This window comes from Mercenaria mercenaria, chromosome 16, assembly GCF_021730395.1.
Source record: "Mercenaria mercenaria strain notata chromosome 16, MADL_Memer_1, whole genome shotgun sequence".
Taxonomy (NCBI): Eukaryota; Metazoa; Mollusca; class Bivalvia; order Venerida; family Veneridae; genus Mercenaria; species Mercenaria mercenaria.
The window spans coordinates 5,296,093-5,324,019 of record NC_069376.1 but is presented as its reverse complement, the minus strand read 5'-3'; the positions used below and the strand labels follow the sequence as shown (position 1 = coordinate 5,324,019).

General features: G+C 34.6%; 2 protein-coding genes across 2 annotated transcripts in view; one reads left to right on the top strand and one right to left on the bottom strand.

Annotated features, from left to right (window-relative positions):
* The window catches only part of LOC123543813 (uncharacterized), a 453,424-nt gene extending 434,477 nt beyond the window's left edge, over window positions 1-18,947 (top strand). Inside the window, exons 7-8 of the mRNA XM_053526066.1 lie at window positions 9,419-14,090; window positions 14,906-18,947. The gene's annotated coding sequence lies outside the window, so the exon portion shown is untranslated. The remainder of the gene's footprint in view (window positions 1-9,418; window positions 14,091-14,905) is intronic.
* LOC123544264 (uncharacterized) overlaps window positions 1-27,927 on the bottom strand; it is a 200,719-nt gene that overhangs the window by 118,203 nt on the left and 54,589 nt on the right. The gene's annotated exons all lie outside the window — the stretch shown is intronic.

Below are 27,927 nucleotides of genomic sequence, written 5' to 3'. Positions count from 1 at the left end.
ACCAAACTTTATAGGATGATTGCATGTGGTCAGAAGATGACCCCTGTAGTTTTAAGGATCAGTAGGTCAAAGGTCAAGGTCACAGTCATCTTGAGACTGAGAACGTATCCTGACTAATAACTGAAAAAAGAATTCAACCTTTAATAGATAATTGTGCCAAACTTTATAGAATGGTTGCCTAAGGTCAAAAGATGACTCCTGTAGATTTAAGGGTTGATAGGTCAAAGGTCAATATCGCAGTCATCTTTAGACTGAAAACGTATCCTGATTAATAACTGAAAAAGATGTTTACCTACATTCGCCAAAGGATGAGTGACTGTGGTCAGATGATGACCCCTGTAGTTTTATAGGTCAGTAGGTCAAAGGTCAAAGTCGCAGTGACCTTAATACTTAAAACGTATCCTGATTAATAACTGAAAAAAATTAACCTTCATGCGACAAACTTTATAGGATAATTGCTTTTGGTCAGAAGATGACCCCTGTGGTTTTACCGGTCAATAGGTCAAAGGTCAAGGTCGCAGACATTTTGAAACTGAAAACGTATCCTAATAATAACTAGAAAAGATTTTAACCTAAATGCGCCAAACATTAAAGGATGAGTGTCTCTGGTCAGTAGATGACCACGGGTCAGTAGGTCAAAGCTCTAGGCCGCAGTCAACTTCGACTGAAAACGTATCCTGATCAATAACTGAGAAAGATTTTAACCTACATGCGACACATTTTATAGGATGGTTGCCAGTGGTCAGAAGATGACCCCTGTAGTATAAAGGGTTAATAGGCTAAAAATCATAATCGCAATGACCTTGAGACTGAAAACGGTTTCACGTTAGTTACTATAAAATTCTTTGGCCTACAGGCGTCAAACTTGATAGGATGATTGCATGTGGACAGTAAAAGATCCTTCTTCTTTTAAGCTCTAATAGGTCAAAGGTAAAGGTCACAGTGACCTTGAAACTGAAAAATGTTTCACATTTGTAACTGTTTAAAGACTGACCTACAGACGCCAGACTTCATAGGACGATGACATGTATACATTAAATGGCACCTGTTGACTCAAGGGTCAAAAGGTCCAAGGTCAATGTCACAGAGACTGAAAACAGTTTCACATCGGTAACTAAAAAAAAACTTCGGCCTACAGAATTCAGACTTCATAGGATGATTGCCTGTGGTCAGAAGATGACCCCTGTTGTATAACGGGTTAATAGACCAAAGATCATAATTGCAAGGACATTGAGACTGAAAACGGTTTCACATTGATCACTTTAAAACAATCTGACTTACCGGCGTCAAACTTAACAGAGTGAGTGCATGTGATAGCAAAAGACCCTTGTTGTCTAAAGATCCAATAGGTCAAGGTTAAGGTCGCAGTCAGTGGCCTACACTGATAGGATGATTGCATGTATACATTAAATTGCCCCTGTTGTTTTAAGGATCATTAGGTTAAAGGTCAAGGTCACAGTGAACTTGAGCCGAAAAGCGGTTTCACATTGCTAACTGACACAATTTTGCCAACAGAGGCCAAAGTTCATGATGATTGTCTATGGTCAGTAAATGACACTGTTGTTTTAAGAGTCAATAGGTCAAAGGTCAAGGTCGCATTGATGCTGAAACTGAAAACGATATGACATTGATTTAGAAATAAACAAGTCTTAAACCTTCGTGCGTCAAACTAAGAAGAATGGTTGCTTGTGATCAGTTAATGAGCCCTGATGTTCTAAGGGTCAGAGACCAAAGGTCAAGACCGAAGTGACATTGAGACTGAACGCGGCTTCACATTGATAACTGTAAAAGGCAAGCCTATATGCGTCAACTTTTTTTTAAAATTATTGCACGTTGAAGTAAATGAACTCTGTTGTTTTGAAAGTAAATATGTCAAAGGCCTAGGTTGCAGTGACCTTAAGATTGGAAATGTTTTCACATCGATAATAGAGAAGAACTTTGGACCACTGGTGTCAAATTTCATTGCACAACTGTCTGTTGTCAATAAACAACATATTTATATTTTTAAATGGTGCAGGTCATAGTCGCAGGGACATAGTGATGTCCTTATAATTGTAGAACGCGTTTGACTGCAGGAAGGGTGGGTGTTTTTAGTGAGTAGATGAAAGATTTTTCTTTTGTTCAGTAGGTCAAAGGTCAAGGTTACAGTTACTTTCGGACTTTTTGTGTCAAAAGGTCAAATGTCAAAGTCACAGTGATCTTAAAACTAATATCGGTGGTTAACACTTTGGACTACAGGCTTCAAATATCATAGGATAATTGCCTGTGGTCAATAGATGACCCCTTAACACCTGTTGAATCAGTATGTCAAAAGACAAAGGTAAGGCAGTCATGGGATATGTGTTTCATGCGTATTTGATAAATATATCTTGACATTTTAGCATAACTATTTTAATTAAAGAAATGATGAAAGATGGCCATTTGTTTCATGATGGGTAACAATATAAATTTATTCTATTCATAAGCAAAACATAGACTGGCTGTTAAGAATTGAGGCTCGTCACATTACAGGGAACACTTTCCGTACATATAGTTTAGTTATCTAAGCTTGACTTCCGTCGGCGTCTGTCTCAACACCGCGCACCCCATAAGTTTTGCATATATGCAGGTTTCTCTTAATAAACTGCACACACACATTTTGCATCAACATCTGACCTCACAGGACAGTTACATGTTAAGTCCAGCTTTTATTTTGTCACAATTATGTTTCTTTATCTTAGTGTTGCCTGTAGGCATAATGTTCTGAAATGAATTTGTCCAAATGCTTTAAAATATCGCACACATCTTCTGTTTTATTAGTTGACAGCACTGGGTTAGTAACATCACTGTAGCTTCATATATATATATATATATCAGACCTGTTTTATATATATATATCAGACCTGTTTTATATGCTTTCTTGTTTTCGCTCACATAGGCACATGTTCAAAATAGCATCCATACATTTGCTTAAAACGGCAGCCCTCACATTGCAATATTTCCAATTTTGTTCACAGAATAAACCTTCTAAATTCAGTACGTTTATTTTATTTTATTTTATTTTTATTTTTTTTTTGTTATAAGAAATTTGCATTCAAATGGTTATATAAGATGTTTATTTAAGGAAAGGCGATAGAAAACGCTAGTATTGCGTGGACAGATACCAGGAAGTATTCACTTTCTCTTCCGGTTTACCAAGCAGCTATTTGAAAAGCATATAATCAAAGCTTAAAATCATCCGCAGACATTTACCTTTGCAATAAATCATGAATAAAGCCTATATCTGCCATAAAAAGATCTTCACAGTACATATCCGCCGAATGACTGGACAACGGAGGCATTTCCGGCGAATAACATTGGCATATCCGGCATATTACATCCATGAAACGCACACTTAAACCAGAACTACTACATTCATTAAGAATATGTCTACGTACGCGTGAGATTTTATGGGGGCAACGTCAGGTCGGTGGTTCTGACCAGTACCCACTCGTGCCTGAACTAATGCATGAAGTGTCGGTTTGATGTTAAACTGGGTTACCCCTCAAAAACCTCTAGACGTCAGAACGTTATTGCCTTTAAGCAACACGTGAAATATTTGGTGTGCAAATTTCTTTTAACAGGCTTGTTAAAACCATTGTTACATGTTTTGGCTTCTGAAGTTACTGGTAATAAATGTATGATAAAACAGTAAGCCGAGAGTTTATGTGAAAAATTGTGAACAGGGTGAGAAAAGACTGCAGTTTTCACAAGTATTCTGTCAGGAATAATGATACAAAACAATACAAAAATAGGATGTGACGTAAACATCACCTCCTTTATATCGCGCGTTATGATGTTATACCCGGGTAGATAATACAATTCTCTATTTCATTACGAGATAATTTGCGCATGAATTTAGTGGTATAATTCTTCATTATTAAATGTGTCATTTGCACTCTTTTAAAAATTAGATGTACAGCTATATCATGATCTAAACCTGTCGGAAATTATATAGACCTTTTTACAGGGAGCTTGGCAACGGTAAACAATTTTCGCGCATGCGCACTCTACGTAGGGCAAAAAGACGTGACTGCTCAATATAAATAACGTAAGAGTTACATTGTATTTTAATCTATTCGATCAATAATGAGTTTCTTTTATAGTAAATATCCACCGTAAGGCAAAGGAAAATATATGTAGATATTTGCAAACTAATAGATTTAACTAATGCGCATTATCATTGATGATTTTGGATTAATGGACCATTTATTCGGCACGTATGATCTCAACAAATTAAGGTTCCATGAATTAATAAAGTAATAGCAAAGCTTTTTTGTTTTATTTCCTAACGTAATCTCACATAACTTACAACGTGTCGCAGTTACTACACATGTAGTTAAAAGTCGAACTTGAAAATAAAATGTTCAATTAACAAAGTTCAGCCTATGGTTTTATGTCCAATCATATTCCTTTCATTCAGTATTCAAAAAACAAAGAGCTATAAAATTTTATAGTTCTTTGTCAAAAATAACAATAATCATCTTTAAAAAGGTTATTTTTTATTTCTGTTGTTTCTTTGAATTTGCAAATTTTGTATTTGACATTATCAAACTGACCGAATGGTCAATGCGCAGCTGTAAGATTTGATACAAAGGTGGCGGGTAGCGGGGAGGGGTGTTCTACACTTACATTCTTTATCTGTTTTATTCTTTGCGGAATTCAAGTTTATCATAATTATTCTAAATCACGGATAGTGACTTCTTTGCGCGATACATTTTCGATATGAAATGATTCAGCATGAAAACATAAAAAATAGGTATTTATATCAGGCATTTTCCTTCAGTGTATTTAATTATAGTCCTGGATATGATTCATATCTTACGAATTTAGATTTTTTGTAACTACACTGTCATCTTTTTAAAAGAAAATGTCCATTAAAGTTCCAAATATATAGCGTAACATATATTCTTATAGATTTTATGATACTAGATATCACATGAAATGTTGTTTTTGTTTTTTTTTTATCCACAAAACAGCTCCGCCACGTGATATATTTATCTATGTGCGTTCTTTTAATGATGACCGAAAGCATTAATGTATATCACATCAAAGTCATTTGCTTCAGTAACTTTTATAATCCGCCCTAATTAGGGGACACTCTCGAATCTTGATTACCCAGGTAACAAATGTTTTATCATGCCATTGGCATAATATTGCGCAATGATTTCCGGTATGTTACTTAAAATAGCAACCTCAGTGACATGGAGACGCGACATGTCATTCAAGGCGGAAAAAATGTATATAACAACTACATGTATTTAATATTGTGGTAAAAATAGATATTATGAAAAAAATATAAATTTTTAAACGTAAGGAACAAGTTTTATATTTGTATGATGTGTGGAAAATGTGGAAATGTTTGTTCTTTTCTGACGAAAATAAGAATAAAGCAGACCTTTCAGGTAAGATATGTTTAATTAACACAGATGTCGTTAAACAAAGTATACTGTATGATAAATTACTTGAATGAAATTATCTTTATAATGACAAAACAACTCGTAATATGATGATAATTTTATGTAGGTTTGAGAGTTCTTTTGCCACACGTAAAGTGCGCATGCGCGTTAAAACCAAAACATCCGCCGGTTAGCATAGTTACCATTAACTTGTGTAAAATCATCATACCGTCTGCACACGTTTCTACACTTGTTTACCCGTCTGTCTGTCTGTTTTTACATGATCAGAGTTTTTTTGTATCAACATCCGGTGTTTGTCGTTTCCATGGATACATTCAGTCATGTAGCTGCTTCCCCTGATTCATCTGAGCGTCGCCGAGTGCCATTCAACCTTTAACCTCTGCGTAGTAGGGGATTAAAATCCCTGAGACTGTAACGTTTTAATTACTCGTCTTTGTTTTCTGCGTGTACCGAGGCATTTTTTCGATGTTTTCCGGTTCCGCTTTATATATACACCGCAGACTGGTTGTCTCCACGAACATCCGAGCACCCGAATCAGTCATAGAAATTCGCTTTCTACGCCAACATGATTCTTTTACTTTTTTCGTAATGAAAACTGCATACGCTACTGAAAAAAATAAAACAGTCAGGAAGTGTAAAGGCCGTCAAATTTCTGCGTGGAGTGCAAACAACAAACAAATAAAATCTTAAAGCCAGTGCGAGAACGCGATGAATGATGTCACCGTCACACCGGTTTCCCATAAATTTCCGAATGCACAAATTTCCAATGCGCACGCCGATTTTCAATCATGTACAAGACGTAACGCGCAAAAGTATTTTATTTTCCTTTTGAAAAATAATAATTTATGACATATATGTTTGAATCCAGTCATAAATCACTTCAAAATACCATTTGTTATAGAAATACGGGTGTATTTTCGATTATGACTTTTTCCCGCGTGGTCGCCGAATTTCAATCTCTTATTAAATCGTTTTGCGTTAAAAAAATTATTTATCCTTCTGAAACTTACTGCCAGTATTATTTATATTATACACGAATGATTTCTGCAATAAACCCTACAAAAATACCATTTATTAATAAAATAATGGTGTATTTCGGTAATGGAAACGTGTTTGAACGTATTTCATTTTCCTTTCGTATTTTATTCATTTATGATATATATGATTGAATTATTTAAAAAAAAAAAAAAACTTCAAAAATACCTTTAACTTACAAAATACAGGTGTATCCCGGTTATGGAAAATGCATTCCGGTCACGGGTGTATCCCGTTTTTTAGGTGGATTCCGGTTTAATGTGTGACCGAAATCGCCTGAAGTTGCTAAAATCATACTTTAAATCACGTGTATTTGCTAAAATATTTAATATAAAAAAAGTAATATGGCTGCCACATTTTCCTTACAGATATGAAATGTGATAATAATTTTTTCCCCGTTTTTAACAGAACAGTACTCATATATTCACATATTTTGAGTAACGGGGATTTCGTGTTTGATATTTTACAACTGGAAGGAATGTCGTAAGAGCAGTTTGTAAATAACAAAAATCATATTCTGTATTCTGTAAAGCAAATACTTTATGTGTGCGTCAAAATCGCTTACGAAAATAACATTAAATGCGAAAATAAACAATGTGTTGTTTAATTTCCTATTGGTTTCTTTACATTTTCGCCGAAATTAATGATAATGTTGACACATGTTTATAAATATCCGATGTCACCACAATCGCTTAATTGATTGTTAATTGCAATGCTCACTGCAGATAAATACACACGTGCTGTATATCAACAAACAATTAATCAAGGTGAGATAATCCAATCAAAGGATCACGTTCTTCTGATTATGATTTTAAATATCAATGTAATGAAGATGGTGATCTTAAACTTCTTTAAGTTACATTATAATTATTTATATTTGGTTGAAAAAAATAAATAAAGAGGTATTAAAGATGTTACTTTATCAAAGTTATTTTCATAATTAAAATCGGCGAAATCGGCCCATGATTTAAAAATCTTTTCTTTTTTTGTTGTTTTAATATAGCCGTGTACTAAAATAGTCTTTAAGATGATTTGAAAATATAAATAAGCACCACATATGAAAATATGTTATATGAAGGTTATTTTAAAATAGATAATCAGAACGATTAGTTCTTAAATTATTTACGTAATAAACGCGGCTGATACATAAATCCCGTTATTTTCGTTAATGAAAAAATATATAAATGATGATTATTTCGTTGTTGTTAGATAAAAATCACTCATTTTCATATGAAGGCAGGTACTAATATAGTCTTTAAGAAACTAGAAAAAGAATTTTAGAAAATAAAGAAATTTAGACAAATATGGCTCATTTTCGTAAGAAAAATTCTTATTTTTGCGAAAATAACCGTATTTTAACTTTTTAATTGCTAATTAAGCGTTATTACATTTTGAAATTGCTCAATTATCTATAGATTAAAGCTTAATGATAATAATGACGGCATTCTTAGATGTTTTCAGGCATATCATTGAGTGGGGTCGAAATGACCAAGGAGTTGGGGTTGAAATGTCTTGGGGTCGAATTGTCTCTTGGGGTTGAAATGTCTTGGGGTCGAAATGTCTTGCTAGCTTTCTCCATCTTATCCGCAAAACGTCACTGTTGTAGTTTCTGAACTTTTGCTAGTATTTTAGTTTTTACTAACTTAAAGGATTTCCCTTCCGATTTCTCATTTCCCCTTACATCTATGGTTACTTTAGTTTCGCAGAACACGTCTTTTTATGCCCCCACTTTTTTTTGGGGGGGGGGGGGGGGGGGGGGTGCATATAGATTTGCTCTTGTCCGTCCATCCGTCCGTCCGTCCTTCCGTCGCGCGTAGCTCTGAAAGTATTTGACGTAGAGTCACAAAACTATACAGGAATGTTGGTCAGCATGTGTAGTTGTGCACCTAGGGTTTCGCGTCCGGATTCATTCAGTCATGTAGAAGTTATGGCCCTTGACATTGTAAAAATTGGTCATTTTAGTGTTGTGTCGCGCCTAGCTCCAAAAGTTTATGACCTAGAGTCACAAAACTTTACAGGCATGTTGGTCACCATGAGTAGTTGTGCACCTGGTGTTTCGTATTCGGATTCATCCAGTCTTGTATGAGTTATGGCCCCTAACTTAGTAAACAATTGGTCATTTTAATGTTGTGTCGCCCATAGCTCCAAAAGTATTTGACCTAGTGTCACCAGAGTTTTCAGGAATGTTGGTCAGCATGTGCAGATGTGCACCTGGGGTTTCGCATCCGGATTCATTCAGTATTGTAGGAGTTCTGGCCCCTGACCTGGGAAAAATATTGTCATTTTAATGTCATGTAGTGGGGGCATCTGTGTCCCATGGACACATTTCTAGTTTTCTCTGGCGTTCATATTGATCCCTATAAGCTACTGTATCAAAAAGAATGCTTCAAGAACCTTGTTTTATTCTCAGGTCATTGATCACTCACTTTAGGAGATTCGTCTGTTTCAAATTGCAACAATTCAAATACAATTATCGCTCTCTTACCAAGACGTTTAAAAGCTAATTTATTCAAGTTATACATGACATTCAGTTAACTAATTTTGTAGACTACCGAGACATGCAGAAATTACAATAAATTTAGTGACTTGTATCTAAGAAACATAAAAAAATATAATGTCAAACGTCGAATGTCTGGGCAGCTCGACATTCAATGAAGTTCCAATGTCGAGCTGGCTCGAAGTTCAAGAATATGCCAGCAAATTTGTGTATCGTATATGTCAACATTCTTAAACATGTATCGTATATGTCAACATTCCTAAACGTGTCCATGGATTTGAATGTCGTATGCGAGCTATGCTAAAACTTGTCTCATTCCTTTGTGAAGCAATGCAAGCTTAAATTTTGAAATTGGTTATGATTTTGTCATGGTTACATATGCGCAGTAAGGCGAGTATTCAAATGATAGTAAAAACGTTAATTATATAATTTTCAATGTCTTTTTCAGGTCAGTTTCCTTCATACTTCAGATAAAAGATCAACGCCAACACTTCAAAACTATAGACGTATTTCCGGTGGCCATGCTACGTATATATCGCCATACGTGGATTTACAATTGGCCGCAAATACTTCTGGACCAAAGATCTATACTTCCGGTGACTAGGCTACACACACCATGATATACTTGGCATCACCTCTTGTTTCCGGCCATTGGACAAAAAAGCATTGCAGGACTTTAATCGTATTATACCCAAAATTCTGTGAGAAAAACTGCTTTCAGTTATAAATTTTCGTTACCAGAGACAAATCATTCTGAATTTCTTATTAGTTAGTAAAGAAATGTCTGACTTTCACTTTTGTAAACACATCGCTTTTGAACTTTTTTCTTATTATGTGGAAGGCTTTCAAAAAGTCACACGCGCTGTCATAAGTCTTTTTTTTTCAGAAAGGTTTGATTTGGCTTCATTATATGCTAATTGCGAACAATGGTTTATTGTTATTTTAGGATAATAGATTTAAAATATCTGGAAATTGCCGTTTTATGGCAAATACATGTACAACGAAATTTGCTGTGTTTGACATACCGCGGCAAAGATGGAATTGTTGAAATATTAAATGCATTTTGCTCTAAGAAACAAATACTTTGTGGGGCATATTTTCATGTCGTTTTCAAAATCACTATTTGTTTGCATAGTCCGTAGCCATATACTACAACATCTATTATTTACATGGGGAAGTCTTCTAATTAAAGGACTATTTCTCTAATATGACATGTACTTTTTGTAGAAAATTATTCATTCCTAGCAGACGACATTCATAATTACAATAGAAAGAACATATTTATACGAAAACACTGTAGAGTCCGAAGCGGACTTTTCATCTTTTTGATAAAAACGTTAAACTGGGAATCATTTTGTTTCATTTTATTGTGAAAAGTCTTTGATTAAACAGTAGATGACAGCTTTCCAATGTACACAGAGACTACCTGTATTAATAAATCACTTAATGAACGGAATGACTATTTTTATCTCTACATGAAATTTTATAAAGCCTCACTTATTTGTACTTATTAAGCGAAAAGATTTTGCAAGTCAACAAAAGTTAAATTACGAAAAAGGGTCCTACGACCTATAAAACAAATATTGCATGAAACATAAGTGTATAATTGTTATATTATTTGCCCTTCTCAAATGCAATCATTTATCTGGCCTGTATTTCTTACATATAGGAAAAAGTGATATCAGAAGAGTCATTATCATTTTGCGAGTCAATATCGCTTTTGCCGACCTGCGCATGCATCCCTTTCGACCAATCAAATGAACGAATTTGAGAAGTGTATATAATATTACATTTTATGCAGGTCTTCTTTTTCTAAAGGAAGAAAGTCGTTTCCTTTCTGAATTATAGCAGTTACTTTGTGTATATACAGTTGATAGACTATTGTAGATATATTGTCTGTATCCCTTAGTTAATTTGTATTATATATGAACTGTTTTGAATTTTACGAGTTATGTTTATTGTTTGTTTATGAAAAGAACACATGATAATATATAAATTATGTTTTAAATTAAATGTAAACATTGTTACTAGTGACACATTATTTGCTCATCTGAGAGCATAAAATGCTCAAAGTGAGCTATTGTGACCGTCCTGTTTCCGTTCCCGTCTGTTGTCAACAATTTAGGCACAATTTCAATGAAACTTGGTCGAGATGTTACCCTTGATAAAATCTTGGTCAAGATTGTTGAATTGTTAAATAAATCTTAAGAATTTGGTCAATTATTGGAAACATAATTAAATCTCCAGACGCTGCATTCTCTATTTTATCTTCACAAACCATTTCCAGAATGTTTACATCTATAAAATTTAAGTCAAGTTTGAAACCTGATTATTTCAGTTCAAAAACTAGGTCACTAGGTCAAATCATAGATAAATCAAATTAGCACAGTAGAGACAACGTTCTATAACACTTTGCGAGAATGTTTGCACTCTGTAATGTAGGTCATTTTCAAATTGGGTTACCCGAGTTCTTAAAGTTACATTATAAGGCTTATAAGGTGTGGACAGTGTTGCATTTTCCATTACTGCTCATGAACAGACTCAATCAAACCGAGTCTGCAATTTTTACTGTTTGCCTTGTTTTCGGTGCTTCCGAGGGATCTACTTTTCAGATTTTTTTTTAATTTTATAGATATAGCAGCTGTCAATTTAAATGTTATGCATAATTAAATGGTCCTTACACAGAAATGGACTTTACACAGTTAGGACCATAAAGGGAGACAATCTTAGATGATTGATTGAATGATATCTTCTTCGATATTAATTGATATTCAAACCTTTGGCAAATATATAAGAAAACCAATATTGAAATAAGGATTTATTAAGAAATAGACATATTTGAAGGTCAGAACAAAAAATGCGGCAGCCATATTTTGAACAAAGGAATTATGGGCCTTTAAACTGTGTCACTAAGTCAAACAATGTTTTCTACATGAACATAATAAATCTTTGTCAGTCTTTGTGTGTGAAAAATCTAGGTCAGTTTCAAAAACTTGGTTATTTATTGTTTTAAACTTGACTTTAGGTCTAGAACTAGAACTTACGCTGTAGAGGAATTGCAGTGCATTGTAAGAACCATAATTTTGCCTTGCTTCCTTTTTGGATTATCTCCCTTTTAGGGTCACCTGGACACACAGTGTTCGGGATGAGCTCTTGTGATCGCTCGCCATCCGTAAGTTGCCGTCCGTCTTAACTTTTCTTCAAAAGACATATTCTCTGAGACCATTTGGCGGAAGTCCATGAAACTTTACGTTGATATGCCGTGTATAGCCCTTTACCAAAGTTATTTTAATGTTGTTCCCTGCAGAACACTTAGTGCCATTCGACGATAATTAAGCTTACATATTTTTGATTTCATGTTTAGGAACTTGGGTGCTGAATTAGCGGTGTTTCACCCATTTTGTATCATTGTGCGTGATTAGGATTTTTGTGTTTAAGTGTTAAGGTCAAGGTCATATCGCACTGACTCAAAGAATGAAAATGTTTATGGAAGTTATAAAGTGTAACAGCTACTTGCTTTCAGAATTACATAATGATATGGTAGATCTGAGGAATTTGCCCATTGATTTTGGGATCAGTGACTCGAACATCAAGGTTGCAGGGACCTGATATGATTTCTGGTAATTATTGTGTTTTTGATCAAAGAAAGAATAACAGCTTTAGTTTGCTCATTTTTCTTGATCACGAGGCAATTTTCTGTTGTCTGTTGTTTAAAGGTCAGGGTCATTGTTGAAAGAACCGGCTACCTAGCCACTTCCTATTGATAGTTTGTTAAATATTGTATTCCATATAGCGACCTAAATATTTTGTGCATGTATGCACAATGTCAGTATTATATTGTTTTATCTGTTCAGGGATTTAAAAACATCAAGCATCAAGAAAATGTACAGATTTGTATTATTTCTTAAACGACAAAAAATGCAAGCATTTTAGAATTCTGTATCTGAATAAATTTTCATTAAGTGTGAAACGCTACCTTAATGATATGACTTGTCCTGCTCATTTAGCAGAGCCTTAAGTTAAAGGTAAAGGTTTATAGTATCAATTTTGTGTCTGCTTTTTTTCTCGTCAAGTCTGTGATGTTGTACTGTATATAATATTTCAGCAGATTAACTTCTCTTTGAAAGTAGTCCAAAATGTAGTTCGTTGTTGTTTATAAAATCTGGTATAATGAGTCATAAGTGACAGGATGTGACAGTGATATTTTTGACTTAGTTTTATTGCTTATTGTATTGAGAAAATATCTGGAGCATTTTCATTGTGAATTTCCTCGAGTAAGTTTTATTCTTTGAGAAAATGTCTACATACGCATAATTGCTAAACGGCTGTTTTCCTGGGCCAATTTTAGAGGGTGATGTTTCGCAGAATTTTTTTTTCTTGTATATAACATAACATGTTGATATTATTCTATTTTTGATTCTATATTCTATATTTGTAGTGTCTATTGCTATTTAATGCTGTCGATGGAGTACAAAGTTACGTGAAATCATATACTAGTATTAGTAGTGAAATATGCGGATTTGCATATGTTTTGATGTCTTGTACATAGTTTTGTTATATGATATGAGTTGATGTATGACTTATGTTAAAGGTCCATTACTAAGGGAAAGTGAGTTGGCAATTTTTTTCATAGCCAGTGCATAGACTTCTGCAAGACACTAAATAATGAAGATTGGCAGGTCAAAATTTACAGAAGGTCTTTGGAACTCAAAGAAATGTATGTGTATTATGTTGAAATTTCAATGAATCGACAGAATGACCCCCCCAGGTCTTTTTAACTTTCTTCATACTTCATAGAAAAATAATTGTACATATACTGCTATTTATTTCGAATTTCTACATACCAACTTTCATTTTCCAATAAAATGAAATAGTTTCTGTGCTTTTTAAAAGAAATTAAAATGTTCACTTTCCTTAGTATTGGACCTTTAATTGCTTTATTTACGTTGTAACTGTTTATACAGTATTTTTATGTCTATATAATATATGATGAACATTTTTATGGAGAGGATATCATGACAATTGCAGCATCAGTAGTTAGATTATTGGGTGAGTTGAATTGAATGATGGGAATGTTAGGGAAATGAAGAAGTATAAGCTTTCAATGAAAGATACTTAAGGTTTCGATGGAGGCCTTGAGAAACAAAAATCAAACGACAACAAATCATAGAAAGAAAGAGTTGTTTGACATGAAAATTGAACAGCATGTAAAACATGTATATTACTTTAGGAAACAAGTGTCAGTATACTGATATAAATATTGAATTCCGGAAAAGGGCTGCCTAAAGGGGCTCCACTTCCGGACAGTTAAACGCCTTTAAAAACTCACCATTTTCAAAGAACTGTTACACATGTTCGTTTTGATGCATTTGCAATAGCGTGCGAGTGGTGAAATTTCACGTAACAAGGTGGAACACAGTTTTCAGCAATTGTTTATCTTTTTTTCTTTACAAATGGCATTCATTTTAAAAGGGAGACAACTTTTTCTCAAAGATTACTTAAAATAATCGGAAAAAGTTGTTTCCCTTTGAAAATGAATGCCATTTGTACTTAAAATAATCGGGAACAGTTGTCTCCCTTTGAAAATGAATGCCATATGTAAAGAAATAATGATAAACAATTGCTGAAAACTGTGTTCCACCTTGTTATGCGAAATTTCACCACTCGCACGCTATTGCAAATGCATCAAAACGAACATGTGTAACTGTTCTTTGAAAATGGTGAGTTTTTAAAGGCGTTTAACTGTCCGAAAGTGGAGCCCCTTTAGGCAGCCCTTTTCCGGAATTTAATGTTTATATCAGTATACTGACACTTGTTTCGTAAAGTAATATACATGTTTTACATGCTGTTCAATTTTCATGTCAAACAACTCTTTCTTTCTATGATTTGTTGTTGTTTGATTTTTGTTTCTCAAGGCCTCCATCGAAACCTTAAGTTACTTTACATAAAAAAATGTAAATTTCATTTTTATTTTATTACTGTATATAGATGAAATTTTGTTTGTTCAATAATTGAATGCCACACGCTTTTTTAAAAATGGATTCCATTGAAAATGTAGTTGTTGTTGTTGTTGTTGATGATGATGATGATGATGATGAAATATGTAGTCATATATAAATATACGTTAAATATAGGTTAACTTCTGATGGAATGCATTTTTGTTTTAAGGTAGTTGTGTGCGTTTGGGTATATTCATTTTGATTAAAAACTTATTTGTAGACACATACAAAAAGCATTGAATTTCGGCAAATAGAAAACTTTGGGTCATGTATTTAATCCCCCGCCGTGGCGGAGGGATTATAGGAATGGTCTGCGTCCGTCCGTCCTTCCGTCCGTAACAAAATCGTATCCGATCCATATCTCCTAAACCCCTTGAAGGATTTTCATGAAACTTGGGTCAAATGATCACCTCATCAAGACGATATGCAGAACCAATAAGTCAGCCTTGTCGGTTCAAGGTCAAGGTCACAACTCAAGGTCAAAGGTTTGAGCCTGCCATTTTGTGTCCACTCTATATCTTCTAAACCCTTTGAAGGAATTTTATAAAACTTGGCTCAAAGGATCACCTCATCAAGACGATGTGCAGAACCATGCCGGCTCAAGGTCAAGGTGATAACTCAAGGTCAAAGGTTTGAGCCTTTCATTTTGTGTCCGCTCTATATCTCTTAAACCCCTTGAAGGAATTTTATAAAACTTGGGTCAAATCATCACCTCATCAAGACGATGTGCAGAACCCATGAGTCAGTCATGCCGGCTCAAGGTCAAGGTCACAACTTAGGGTCAAAGGTTTGAGCCTTCCATTTTGTGTCCGCTCTATATCTCCTAAACCCCTTGAAGGATTTTCATCAAACTTGGGTCAAACGATCACCTCATCAAGGCGATGTGCAGAACTTATGAGTCAGTCATGTCGGCTCAAGGTCAAGGTCACAACTGAAGGTCAAATGGTTGATCCTTCCATTTCATGTCCGCTCTATATCTCTTAAACCCCTTGAAGGAATTTTATAAAACTTGGGTCAAATGATTATCTCATCAGAACGATAAGCAGAAATTATGAGTCAACCATGCCAGCTCAAGGTCAAGGTCACAACTAAGGGTCGAAGGTTTGAGCCTTCCATTTGGTGTCCACTCTGTATCACCTAAACCCCTTGAAGGATTTTCATGAAACTTTGGTCAAATGATCACCTCATCAAGAACTCATGAGTCAGCCATGTCAACTCAATGTCAATGTCACAACTAGGCAAAGGTTTCAGCTCTGTATCTCCTAAACCCCTTGAAGGATTTTCATGAAACTTGGGTCAAATGATCACCTCATCAAGACGTTGTGCAGATTTCATGAGTCAGCCATGTCAGTTCAAGGTCAAGGTCACAGCTAAAATCAAAGGTTTACCCTTTCACTATCCATTGCAGTGGCGGGGGATTTAGCTGTCTTTCAGATTGCCTTGTTTATTTAAGTACTAAGTGTTCGGGGAGAGGAATTGTGATCTTTACTAATGGTCGTACGTCATCTGCTCAAAACGTTGTAATTCAGCATGAATCACATGTTAATGTTCGATACCTGAATCTATGTGGCTTGACTCAGGCAGCGGTCTGGATTTCCAAAGGTGCACAACTACCTTAAATGCCATATTGTACACTTATGCTGTGACTATAGATGATTATGGTGGGTTTTATCTGCTATGATACAAATTGCTATATAATATTGGTAAATACAAATCGAATGCACACGAATGACAACCTCGACTTTCCATGTTGTTAGTTCACCTGAGCAATGCTCAGGTGAGTTTTTCTGATCACTCGATGTCCGTCGTCCGTCTGTCGTCTGTCTGTCAACAGTTAGCTTGTGTATGCAATAGAGGCTGTATTTTTCAACTGATCTTCATGAAATTTAGTCAGAATGATAACTTTGATTAAATCTAGGCCGAGTTTGAAAATGGGTCATCTGGGGTAAAAAATTAGGTCACTAGGTCAAATAAAAAAACCTTGTGTATGCGATAGAGGCTGTATTTTTCAATTAATCGTCATGAATTATGGTCAGAATGTCTATCCTGATGAAATCTAGGCTGAGTTCGAAAATGGGTTATCTGGGGTTAAAAACTAGGTCACTAGATTAAATCAAAGAAAAACCTTGAGTATGCGATAGAGGCTGTAATTTTCAATTAATCTTCATGAAATTTGGTCAGAATGATTGCCTTGATGAATTCTAGGTCTTGTTCAAATATGGGCTATCTGGGGTCAAAAAATAGGTCATTATGTCAAATCAAAGGAAAACCTTGTGTATGCGACAGAGGTTGTTTTTTTTTTTTTCAATTGATCTTCCTGAAAGTAAGTCAGAATGATTGCCTTGATGAAATCTAGGTTGAATTTGAATTTGGGTCATCTGTAGTTAAAAAGTAGGTCACTAGGTTAAATCAAAGAAAAACCTCGTGTAAATGATAGAGGCTGTATTTTTCAACTGATCTTCATGAAATTTTGTCAGAATGATAGCCTTGATAAAATCTAGGTCAAGTTCGAATATGAGTCATCTGGGATCAAAAACAAGGTCACTAGGTCAAATCAAGGAAAATACTTGTTTTTTTGCGCCAATTTTAATGATAATTGGTCAGAACATTTTTTTCCATGAAATCACTAGATCAAACATGTTTTCACTGTTATGGTGTATTATGGTGTGTTTCTCAGGTGAGCGACCTAGGGCCATCTTGACCCTCTTGTTAACTTGAATGTTGCAACTTAAAAAAAAAAGTTTGCATATTTTCAAATGCCTGTTTATTATTCCCGTTTATGATAATTGCTAATAATAATCACAGACGGACTCAGTCAGGTGAGAGTAATTAAAAATAAGGTGTATTTTCACGTTCTTTCGCGGAAGATATTGCGCTCCTAAAGTCGCGCAATATTACCGCTGCAGAACTTGTGCATATATCCAGTACAAAGTTGATAACCTATAAATATTATGTACCTTCGATGTTTATGTTTTCCATGTTCAAATAGATTTACTTTTCCTTCATCACAAAATATTCCTTTATTAAAAATGTTAAATGGACACAACTTAACGCTACTGCATAAAATATTGTCAATACATCTATTTTTTTTCTTGAGAAATAAATACATTTACCTTCATTCCAAAGCGTTTGAACTTAATACCTATTTTGAAAATTTAGGTAATATCTCTTCATTGTAGATGTCAGATATTGCAACATTCAATTTAACCAGATAAAAGTTGGAAGTTTCTATTCAGGGTCAGGAAATTGTAATCACCAGTCTCCAATGACTGTGTATTTTAGCAATTTATATTATGGCGGATACTACCTTCCATAGCAGATACATTCTTCTGATTATTGAGTACTAAGTTATATGATCCATGCATGTGTATGTTTATAAGTACTTGTAAATAGTTTTGTTCTACATTTGTATATATATGTAAAGGAGTTTATGTTGAATTGGTGTCATATGCCTATTACACTATTTCCATGCAAAATGTTATCACAACATTTATCTGATGTCTACATTTATGATGAACATATTCAAATAGAGGATATCAAATCAGCGCGGGTTCAATACTGAAGTTTTTGAACGAGTTGAATTCTCAGCTAATAGATAATGCCATTTTTCATACACTTAATGAATATACATTATCTTTATCATGACAAATCATTTCTTTTCCTTTTTTGCCGACCGTGTATGAACACAATTTCAATGTTTCAGATCATAAGCATGATATATGCACGGCTGTGCTGTATCAGTTTTGTGATAATATTTCATGAAATGTATAATGCTTTAATGTACACAATGAGTTTTGATTTCTGTCACATTGTGATGTGCTTACATATATATTGTTGCTTTTTTATGACTATTTTTATGCATGAAAGGTTCTATGTCATAAAAAACCTAATATTTTGCCAAATTATATATCAAAATTTTGTAAGTTATTTTTTCCAAGTCTATCGAATTATAAACGGAAATAATAAAGATGATATTGAGTTTTGACTTGCGTTATTAATTTATTGTATTTGACGTATATATCCGGCACAAGGTGAGAAAATTGATCTGAATATCATCCGGCCCCCGGCTGCCCTCCTAATTATCATAATTTATGTAATTTTTGGTTTATTACAGCGTAACTTTAGGTTCTTTCTATATCGACTGTTTTATTGCCCATGGCTCCTAACAAAGCCATCAGCTAAGAATGTGTTATTTCAGAGGCTTAAATTTACTCATTAAATGTTTGTAGTATTTATGATAAATAAACATAAAGCCAGGGAGCCAGGATATATCCTGCAGGTCGACATTCGTTTCCCGGACTCCGAATAGACAAGCGTTCCAATAGTTTGATCCAGTAAACGAGAAGACGCTTTTTAAATAACACATGTGCCAGTCCTTCTAAAGAATCGATTGGGTGATTGAATATCCCATCAATTACCAATGAGTTCTTCAAAGAAAACAAATGTCGTTGCAAAGATTCTTTTCATTTAGTAAATATCGCAAGATTGTATATTCTATGTAATAAAAGTAATAACACAGACCTGCTGGTGCCTGAGATTTTTTTTTACTTTTCTCCAGTATTACCCTCACTGGCCTGTAATAATTATCAGAGATGTTCCGATTGTCGCCGGCGATCGAGTAATCGTCAAGTCAGCGACATTGATACTGACCACAGAGAATCGATTCTAGTCTCTGCATGCCTTCCTCGAAAAAAAAAAAATGTTTAAATTTTCAATGCTCTTTCAGATACCTCTTGCTGCTTAGCTTACATGTTTGTGCTCTTTAAATCATCTTTCATATTTCAAAATATCTGCTCTTTAAGGTTGAAGGTCGGTAATTCAAATACTTCTTTGTTTCATATAAAAACGACAATTTCAGGTCGTCTTTACGTATCTTTATAGAACATCAGTTTTGTTCTACATCAATTTTTCAAGAAAGGTCTATCATATTTACGCACAAAAGAAATGAAGAGAATATACGATTGAAGAGGTCTTGGTAAAATGCCAGCCAGCTGTGGTCTGTTATCCTAGAAATGACACATACATGCTCTTGTTCACAAAGTAAATCACTTCTCAAGGCTTCGATGTGCAAAACTGGTCGTAAGGGATGTATACACATGAAAACCGTTTCATTTCATGCAGAATGTATTCTAGCAGTGAAAACGTGAATGACCCACGTACTCACTTTACACGAATTACGCCCAAAATGGGACAATATTGATCTATTTACTTCGGATTTCTTTCGACTACACCATGACCGCACATTTTCGACCGTATTAGTTTACTGACTTTATTCCTTTGGAATAGAGAACGCTTTATGGCCAGTTCATGATTGGAACAATAATAAATAAAATACATACTTAAATTAGATTATTTGTTATTTTATTGAGTAGAATTTTCTCTACCATATAGATTTTGATGAAACAGTCGTAGATAAAAACATATGGTCATATTATGTGGTGAATAAAATGCATAGGTCCGTGTCAGTGCTTTTGACTCAATTGTTTTAGAGATACTCACATTTCAAGCTGAAGCTTAGTGCCAATTTGGAACTATTTAACATCTTAAACATTTCAAATGTCATATTTAATCTATACAATAATGGTTACGTTGCAATTTAATAAGTTTACATACGCGTTACCATTAATTCATGAAATAATTTACACTACAGGATGCCGAGACGAGGCGTTATTCTACGCTACCCGGATAAATGACGTAACACCATGACTTCCGGTTCTAATTGCAGAACTACCTCTTTTACGTTCCCTATAGTATTCAGAATAGTATTTAAGCCTTGACCTTTTACATGACTGCGGCTGTTCAACATATCTTAAAACATAGTTTACATTTTTTTTTCATTGTATGATGATAAAGTTGTATTATATATTCTGGTCCTTTCGAATGAATGAGAACGGCCATTTTAACTAGAGTTGACTTCCGTTTATTAGTCCGATACTCCACATGAACAAACTCAATCAAACCGAAGCTTCTAGCTTTTTGCTTGGTTAATTTCTTTGTTTCAAATGGATTGTTCTCAGATTCTATCAACTATCACTAAAGAAGTTTATTAAGCGCCGTCTGGCGGCGGTAAAAAGTTTCCCGGTACTTGGACTTAGTGTTGTTAAAATACACGTCGTTTGGTGCTATTTTGCTGTTTTGTTTCGTTCTTTGTTTCCAACGGATCTTATCACAGATAATATCAATATTCGCAAGAAAAAAGATTGACGGCTTAAATGAAAAAAAAAATTGAATTTGACCATGTTAAATTCTTATTCTTGTGTTGTAATAAAATCAATTCCTCGTAAATTGAGTTTTGCACAGGATATTATTATAATGAATTACAAAGGTCTACGTCATTTGTTTAATAACCTTCTGCTCTGTTCTGTTCTGTTCTCTACTCAAATGATATAAATCGTATTAAAATACGGTACACAAAGTCATACATTTATGCGATCGGAACATACCAAATCAAAATATTTTTGCGATATTTTAAAAGTAATGAAAAATGCTTGAATAATGAACACTATCAGAGCTCTTTGAAATGTTTTATGATACGAATGATATTGACTTGACTTGACTTTAAAGCGAAGTCGAGAATAACAATTTTCGACCATATTCATAGGTAAATAACAAATTCCTGAAATGAAAAGGCGAAGGACAAATGATAGCAGACACTCATCGTAATTGCGAATGGCCACCAAGTCCGTATATCGAAATAACGTCTTTGTCGATTGTGAGAAGTATTCCAGCAATATCCAACCTTTTCCCTATCAATCAAATAAGACTGAAGCTGTGAGTTACTTTAGAAATGACATATCTTATTTAGTGATTTGTCGCTGAATAAATCATTGTTTGGGGTTCCGATACGAAGGAATTTTATCACGAGGACGCATCTGAACGACATACAATGATTTTATTCAAGAGCAAATCACTAAATGAGATGTACTATTTCGATTCTAATACGTAACTAAGGACTTTAATGTACATTCGTGACGGCATTCATGAAATGTTTGCCCGTTTTCAATCGGTTTCTTTTCCAACGCGCCGCTACGCCGTTTGACACTATGACGTAATAACTGTGACATCAGAACAATATGCAACACATGCACTGTTTGTAAGTAATAACAGCTAATAGTAACGACAAGGCTGCCTTGTGATAACGGACTGCTGTTTGACGACGTCCGCATGTAGTCAGAGAGAACGTTTCCAAAACGACGTCACAGTTATTCCGATTCGTAAACACATTCATCTGACTGATATATTTTTTTTGCATATCGTATACATGTTAGCATTTTATTCTGGCAGATTATTTTTTTCTTGTATACTGTATATTAAAAAAGGTAGAAATACTTTCTTTTTAGCACTCTTTCTTATAGTAGAGAATGATCACAAAGCGATATTAACGTCCGTAAGCAAAAGTGACGTCATGATGTTTTGCGTTTAGCGCAATAACAAAGTACCACTTTAGTTTTATCGCTTGTAGCGTAACCTTATGTTTTTACGGTAAACTAACGTATTTTAAATCGAGAAATATACTATAAGGAACGAAGAGACACTACAAAGGTACCTGCTTTTTTCGTATTTTACAAAAAACACGATATTTTCAGAGCATTAACCACTAGTTGCCATTAACAGCGCGAAAGTCATCTGGCTTGTGGGGTGCCAGATGGGCTTTGCCGGCATGGGTAAAACCGCCGGAAACGCAAGTCCGGTGTGCAAAAAAAGAGTTTCCCCTAGAGAAAGACAGGAGTGCTCAGGCATATCTATATTTTCCCCGCTTGGTGGTCAAGAATTGCTTAATATCCTATTCTGTCGATCATTCCGCCGAAAATTTCTAAAATTATAATATTTGTGAAAACTGATTTCCAGTTGAAAAAAAAAAACAAAAAAAACTATGATTGTATTCAGCGACAAAACACAAACTGGGATATCTCTCAAGTATATATAAATGTCTTACTAGAAGAAGATTATGATAATTTACGACAACATTAACGACATATTAAATATTTAGAGGTTAATACACGTCAGAGCCGGGCCGGGAGGTGATAATCGGCCCGGAAAATGAATAATGTTGAAAATCAGTTTTCTAGGTAATCACATAAACTTATATCCGACTTGAGACTAAATAGTTTATTCTCATATGACTACCAATATTTAAATCACTACAACGATTTATTACACCTATAAATAATAACAAATTTGTGCTTAAAATTCTCCCATTACCGCATTGTGTTATGCATTATCACATTATCATAATAAGCCCCGGGCCATTATCGATAATGACCCTGGCGTTAAAGCGGGAAATTAACGTCCGTTAACAGAAATGACGTCATGGCGTTTCATGGAGGTGAAAAAGCGAATATTACAGTTTCTAGTTTATTCATGATATAACTTATTTTCAATCCTAAATTATGCTATAAGCAAAAAAAAAGTATTTGATTTTATACAATATATAGTCTCTTATAGGCCCTACATATTTTACTACAGAAACTGAAAAGCTGATAAATTATTATGACTATATACCAATAAAAGAAATTGTTCTTTGTTTCATATAAAATTCAGCTATTTCAGAACAATTTTGTTACAGTTTCTAGATTTTCACTCCGTCGTAGACCTATTTCCCACAAGATATCCATACATTTGCTTCAAGAAAACGAAAAGAAAAAGGGTTGTTGAATAGTATGCAGTGAAAGGCAAGTCAACTGAAGTCAGGTACCCTCATATTGCCGCATTTCAGAAAGCGGTCCGCAGAATAAACAAACTACTTTCGTTTTCAACAAACAACTCAAAAACATGCGAATATTAGCATGAAAAGTGTCCCATTTTATGTAAAATTCATTCCACGAGTGAAATGATGCCAATTTGTCCCCCGATTTATGCGCAAATGCACGAAAAATGGAAAAATTAGGATCTATTTATTAGGGACTTCTTTCGACTACACCACGGAAGCACATTTTGGACCGAATTACTGCATTATAACCTTATGGTTAAAGGTCAGTAATTCAAATCCTTCTTTGTTTCATATAAAAAACGACAACTTCAGATCGTCTTTACGTATCTTTAGAGAACATCACTTTTTCCTACACCTATTTTTCATGAAAGTTCTATCACAAATTAACGAAAAAATGAAAAGAAAATAGGGGGTTATGTAGTTCCTAGTGAAATGCCAGTCAGTTGTGGTCTGCTTCCCTAAAAATGGCGCATATTTGCTCTCGTCCGCGCAATAAACACCTACTTCCGGTTTCGATCTGCAAAACTTGCCATGTGGGGTGTATGAACATGAAAACCGTCTCATTTCATGCAGAATGTATTCTAGTAGTGAAAAATGGTGATTAAAGCACTCGTTCTACACGAATTTGCGCAAAAAGTGGGAAAATTAGGATCTATTTATTATGGACTTCTTTCGATACACCACGGAAGCACATTTTCGACCGAATTACTGACCTTATTCCTTATGCCAGTAGATGCCACTTCTCATAAAAAATGACACACTAAACTTTTCTAACTATTTTACAGGTAAACATGTAATAAACAGGTAAATACATGGGAGGGCGATGCCTTTGAGTGATAATGGCCCTGGAAAAAGTTAATGGCACTCGGGCTAAAGCCCTCGGGCTATTATCATCTTGGCAGGAACATTATCGCTCAAAGGCACCGCTCTTCTATACATTTTGGGCACGGATTAAAACGCAGACGAATAACGCAGACAATATAGATATAGAGGGAAAACGCAGACGGGTAGTGTGAAAACGCAGACAATATACAAAAAAATAGGAGAAACTATAACGCAGCTGATGCAATGCATTTCAACAGGTTATTATCAAAGTAAATTAGACATTCTGAATTGGTATTTACCAAAATAAAGAACTACAAATATAAAATGTATTCTATACTTATTTGGCATAAACGTCAATTTTACATAGGTCTTATTTTTGCTTTTTAATTAGATACTCGATATTGTGTAGAGTTATTAAGAAATTAAATCAATAAGTTAGCGGTAAACATAAAAGATTTCAGCATTTCTTTAATTCTTACAACTTCCTTGATAAATTAGAACGTCATTTCAAAAGAAGGACATATTTATCATAATTTATTCCTTAACTGCATTTCAGATCAGAAGAACAGAACATCTCTTTTCCAAGTCATTAAATTCAATAGTAGAATGTTAACAGATCAAGCAACAAACTTGTTGTATTATTATTATTCTGAATCACGTGGTCTATGGCGGACAGTTCAAATTTTTGTCGCTCTCTAGAAAATATGATTTTAATAGTGTTTATAACGCTTGGATACTATATATTGTAGTACAAACGGAATTATGAATGAATTGTGGAACTATGTGTCTAAGAATAATCTTCTTTGGAACTTTAATTTAATGCAAAATCTCAAAAGTTCATATTTCAATAAAGGAACAAAGGATTATAGCTGTTTATCAGCGCGGGCCTGAGGCGGTATAGATCATTGTATTATTAACTTTCGGATTTATTTAGTGAAATGATCATGTTTGTGTAATGAAAACTTTAAATGCCACAAAAAAAGAACAAGGATAAAAAGGCGAAACGGAAACTTTCATCGCCTGATGATTCGAACAATCAACCGGGTAAAGGACAGACAGCCTCTTACAGCACAATGAGTCAGCCATCCAATGTACAGCCGTTAAATATGGCAAATATGAATAATATGAACACGTATCAGACGAATGGTAATGCTTTCTATTCACCTCAATCCCAACCGCCCCCTTCTCAGCAGTATGTGACCTCACCCATGGGCTTACAACAGTTCGCTCCTGTACCACAGCAGGTGTTTAACCAACAGGCACAATCCTCATCCTATGTCCAAGATAATTTTCAACAGATTGTTATGAGTAGATTTGACGCTTTAGACAGTAGACTCAAAAAGTTAGATTCTATTCAGGAGCAGTTATCCTCGCTTAACCAGAAAATTTCAGTCATGGACGGACGAGTTACATCCCTTGAGGAGTCAATGAGCAAAACTAATGACCGCTTGAATACTGTTGAAAATAGTAGAGCTTATGAGTCACAGGTATGTGATGATTTAATATCGAAACAATCAGAAATCGACAAGGTCTTACAAAAGGAACGAGAACGAATCACTCAGTTGCAGAAGAGTTATGACAAGTTCAAATCGGTTCCCGATGAAATAACAGATTTGCAGTCGCGATCCATGCGGGACAACCTGCTTTTCTTTGGCTTCGACGAATTAAGTACTGCTGAAAGTAGGCGATCTGAGAATTGTGCAAATACTGTTCTGGACCACTGTAAAAACACCCTGAAAATCGTAGATCCAGAAAGTAGCATTAAAATCGAAAGAGCGCACAGGCTTGGAAATAAATATGACAGTACGAAATCGAGACCAATTGTGGTTAAGTTTAATCATTACCCAGATAAACTACTGATAAAGCAGAAGGCCTCTGATTATGCAAAAAGCCTATCATCTCAGCCAAAGATACGCGTCAGTGAGCAGTTTCCCAAAACCATTCAGGATCGGCGACGCTTGTTGATCCCGGCGATGATAAAAGCTAAAAATGATGGAAAGACTGCTTACCTATCCTATGATAAACTGTTTATCAACAATAGAATGTACACGGTGGACAATGTGTCCACTTCTGGATATAGCTAGGAAGTCTATGAGAAGCAGTTATCGTTTCTATTGTGGAACGTTCAGGGTTTAAATTCGAAACTTAATGACTGTGATTTTGTAAATTTCATAAGTGATTTTGACATTTTGTTATTTGTAGAATCATGGAACTCTACTACAGCGAACATAAAAATTGAAGGTTTTGATCATTTTAACTGTCCTCGTCCCAAGTCGAGTAAAAGGGCAAAGCGCGAAAGTGGGGGAGTTATTGTGTTTTATAAAGAATGTTACAAAAACTATCTAGAGCTTATTAGTTTAGATGCTAGAGGTATAATATGGTTTAAAATTGATAAAAAGTTTACTCATGCCCAATCTGACGCATATTTTTGTGTGAGCTACATACCGCCTGAAAATTCTGCTATGTATAGAAATGAAAATTCAATGTTATATGAGTTCGATTTTTTCGAGCATATTAATACTGAAATTCGTAAATATAGTGACCTTGGTACTGTGTTCTGGGTTGGTGACCTAAATTCTCGCACAGGCGACTTGCCGGATTATGTATTGAATTTAAATCTTGACCGTTATGTTGATATCCCATTGTCTGGTATTCAGACGTCTAGTTTACCTGTGAGACGTAATCATGATCAACAGGTCAACAATTTTGGCTTACACTTGTTAAATATTTGTAAAGAAAACGATATGTGTATTATTAATGGCCGCAAGGATGATGGAAAATGTTCTTTTCATTATATATTGAGAAATAACCCGGTTTCTAGTTTAGTTGATTATGTAATCACGAGCTATGAGGGTTATCAAGATATAACAGATTTTTGTGTTCTTGAGTTAACAGAATTCTCGGACCACTGTCCTATTGTTTTTGCATTAAAAAATTGTATTGATATACCACAAAATGATTCGGTTGAATATGACAAAATCTTTTGGGATATATCCAAAAAGGATTCTTTTATAGAACAAGTAGATAATAATTCTGTATTGTTTGATAGAATAAATAGCAGATTGTTATCTGGAGAATATGATATTGACCAGTGTATGAGTGAGTTTTCAAATTTGGTTCATGATATCTCTTACAGATGTTTTGCAAGAACTGTTAATAGCCGTCCGAAACCAAAAAAGAAAAAATCGCCTTGGTTTGATGAACAATGCAGACGAGCAAAGTCTAACTTTTTTGCAGCTAAACGTCAGTATATGTCAAATAGGTCTGAAGAAAATAAAGTGCAGTTTTTGAATTCAAAACATGTATATAGTGCAGTTAAACGTAAAGCTAAATCAGTCTTCTATAATAAAGAGAAAATTAAACTGTCAGATATGAGCAAAACGTCTCCACGTAAATTTTGGAAATATATTAAGAAATTTAAAA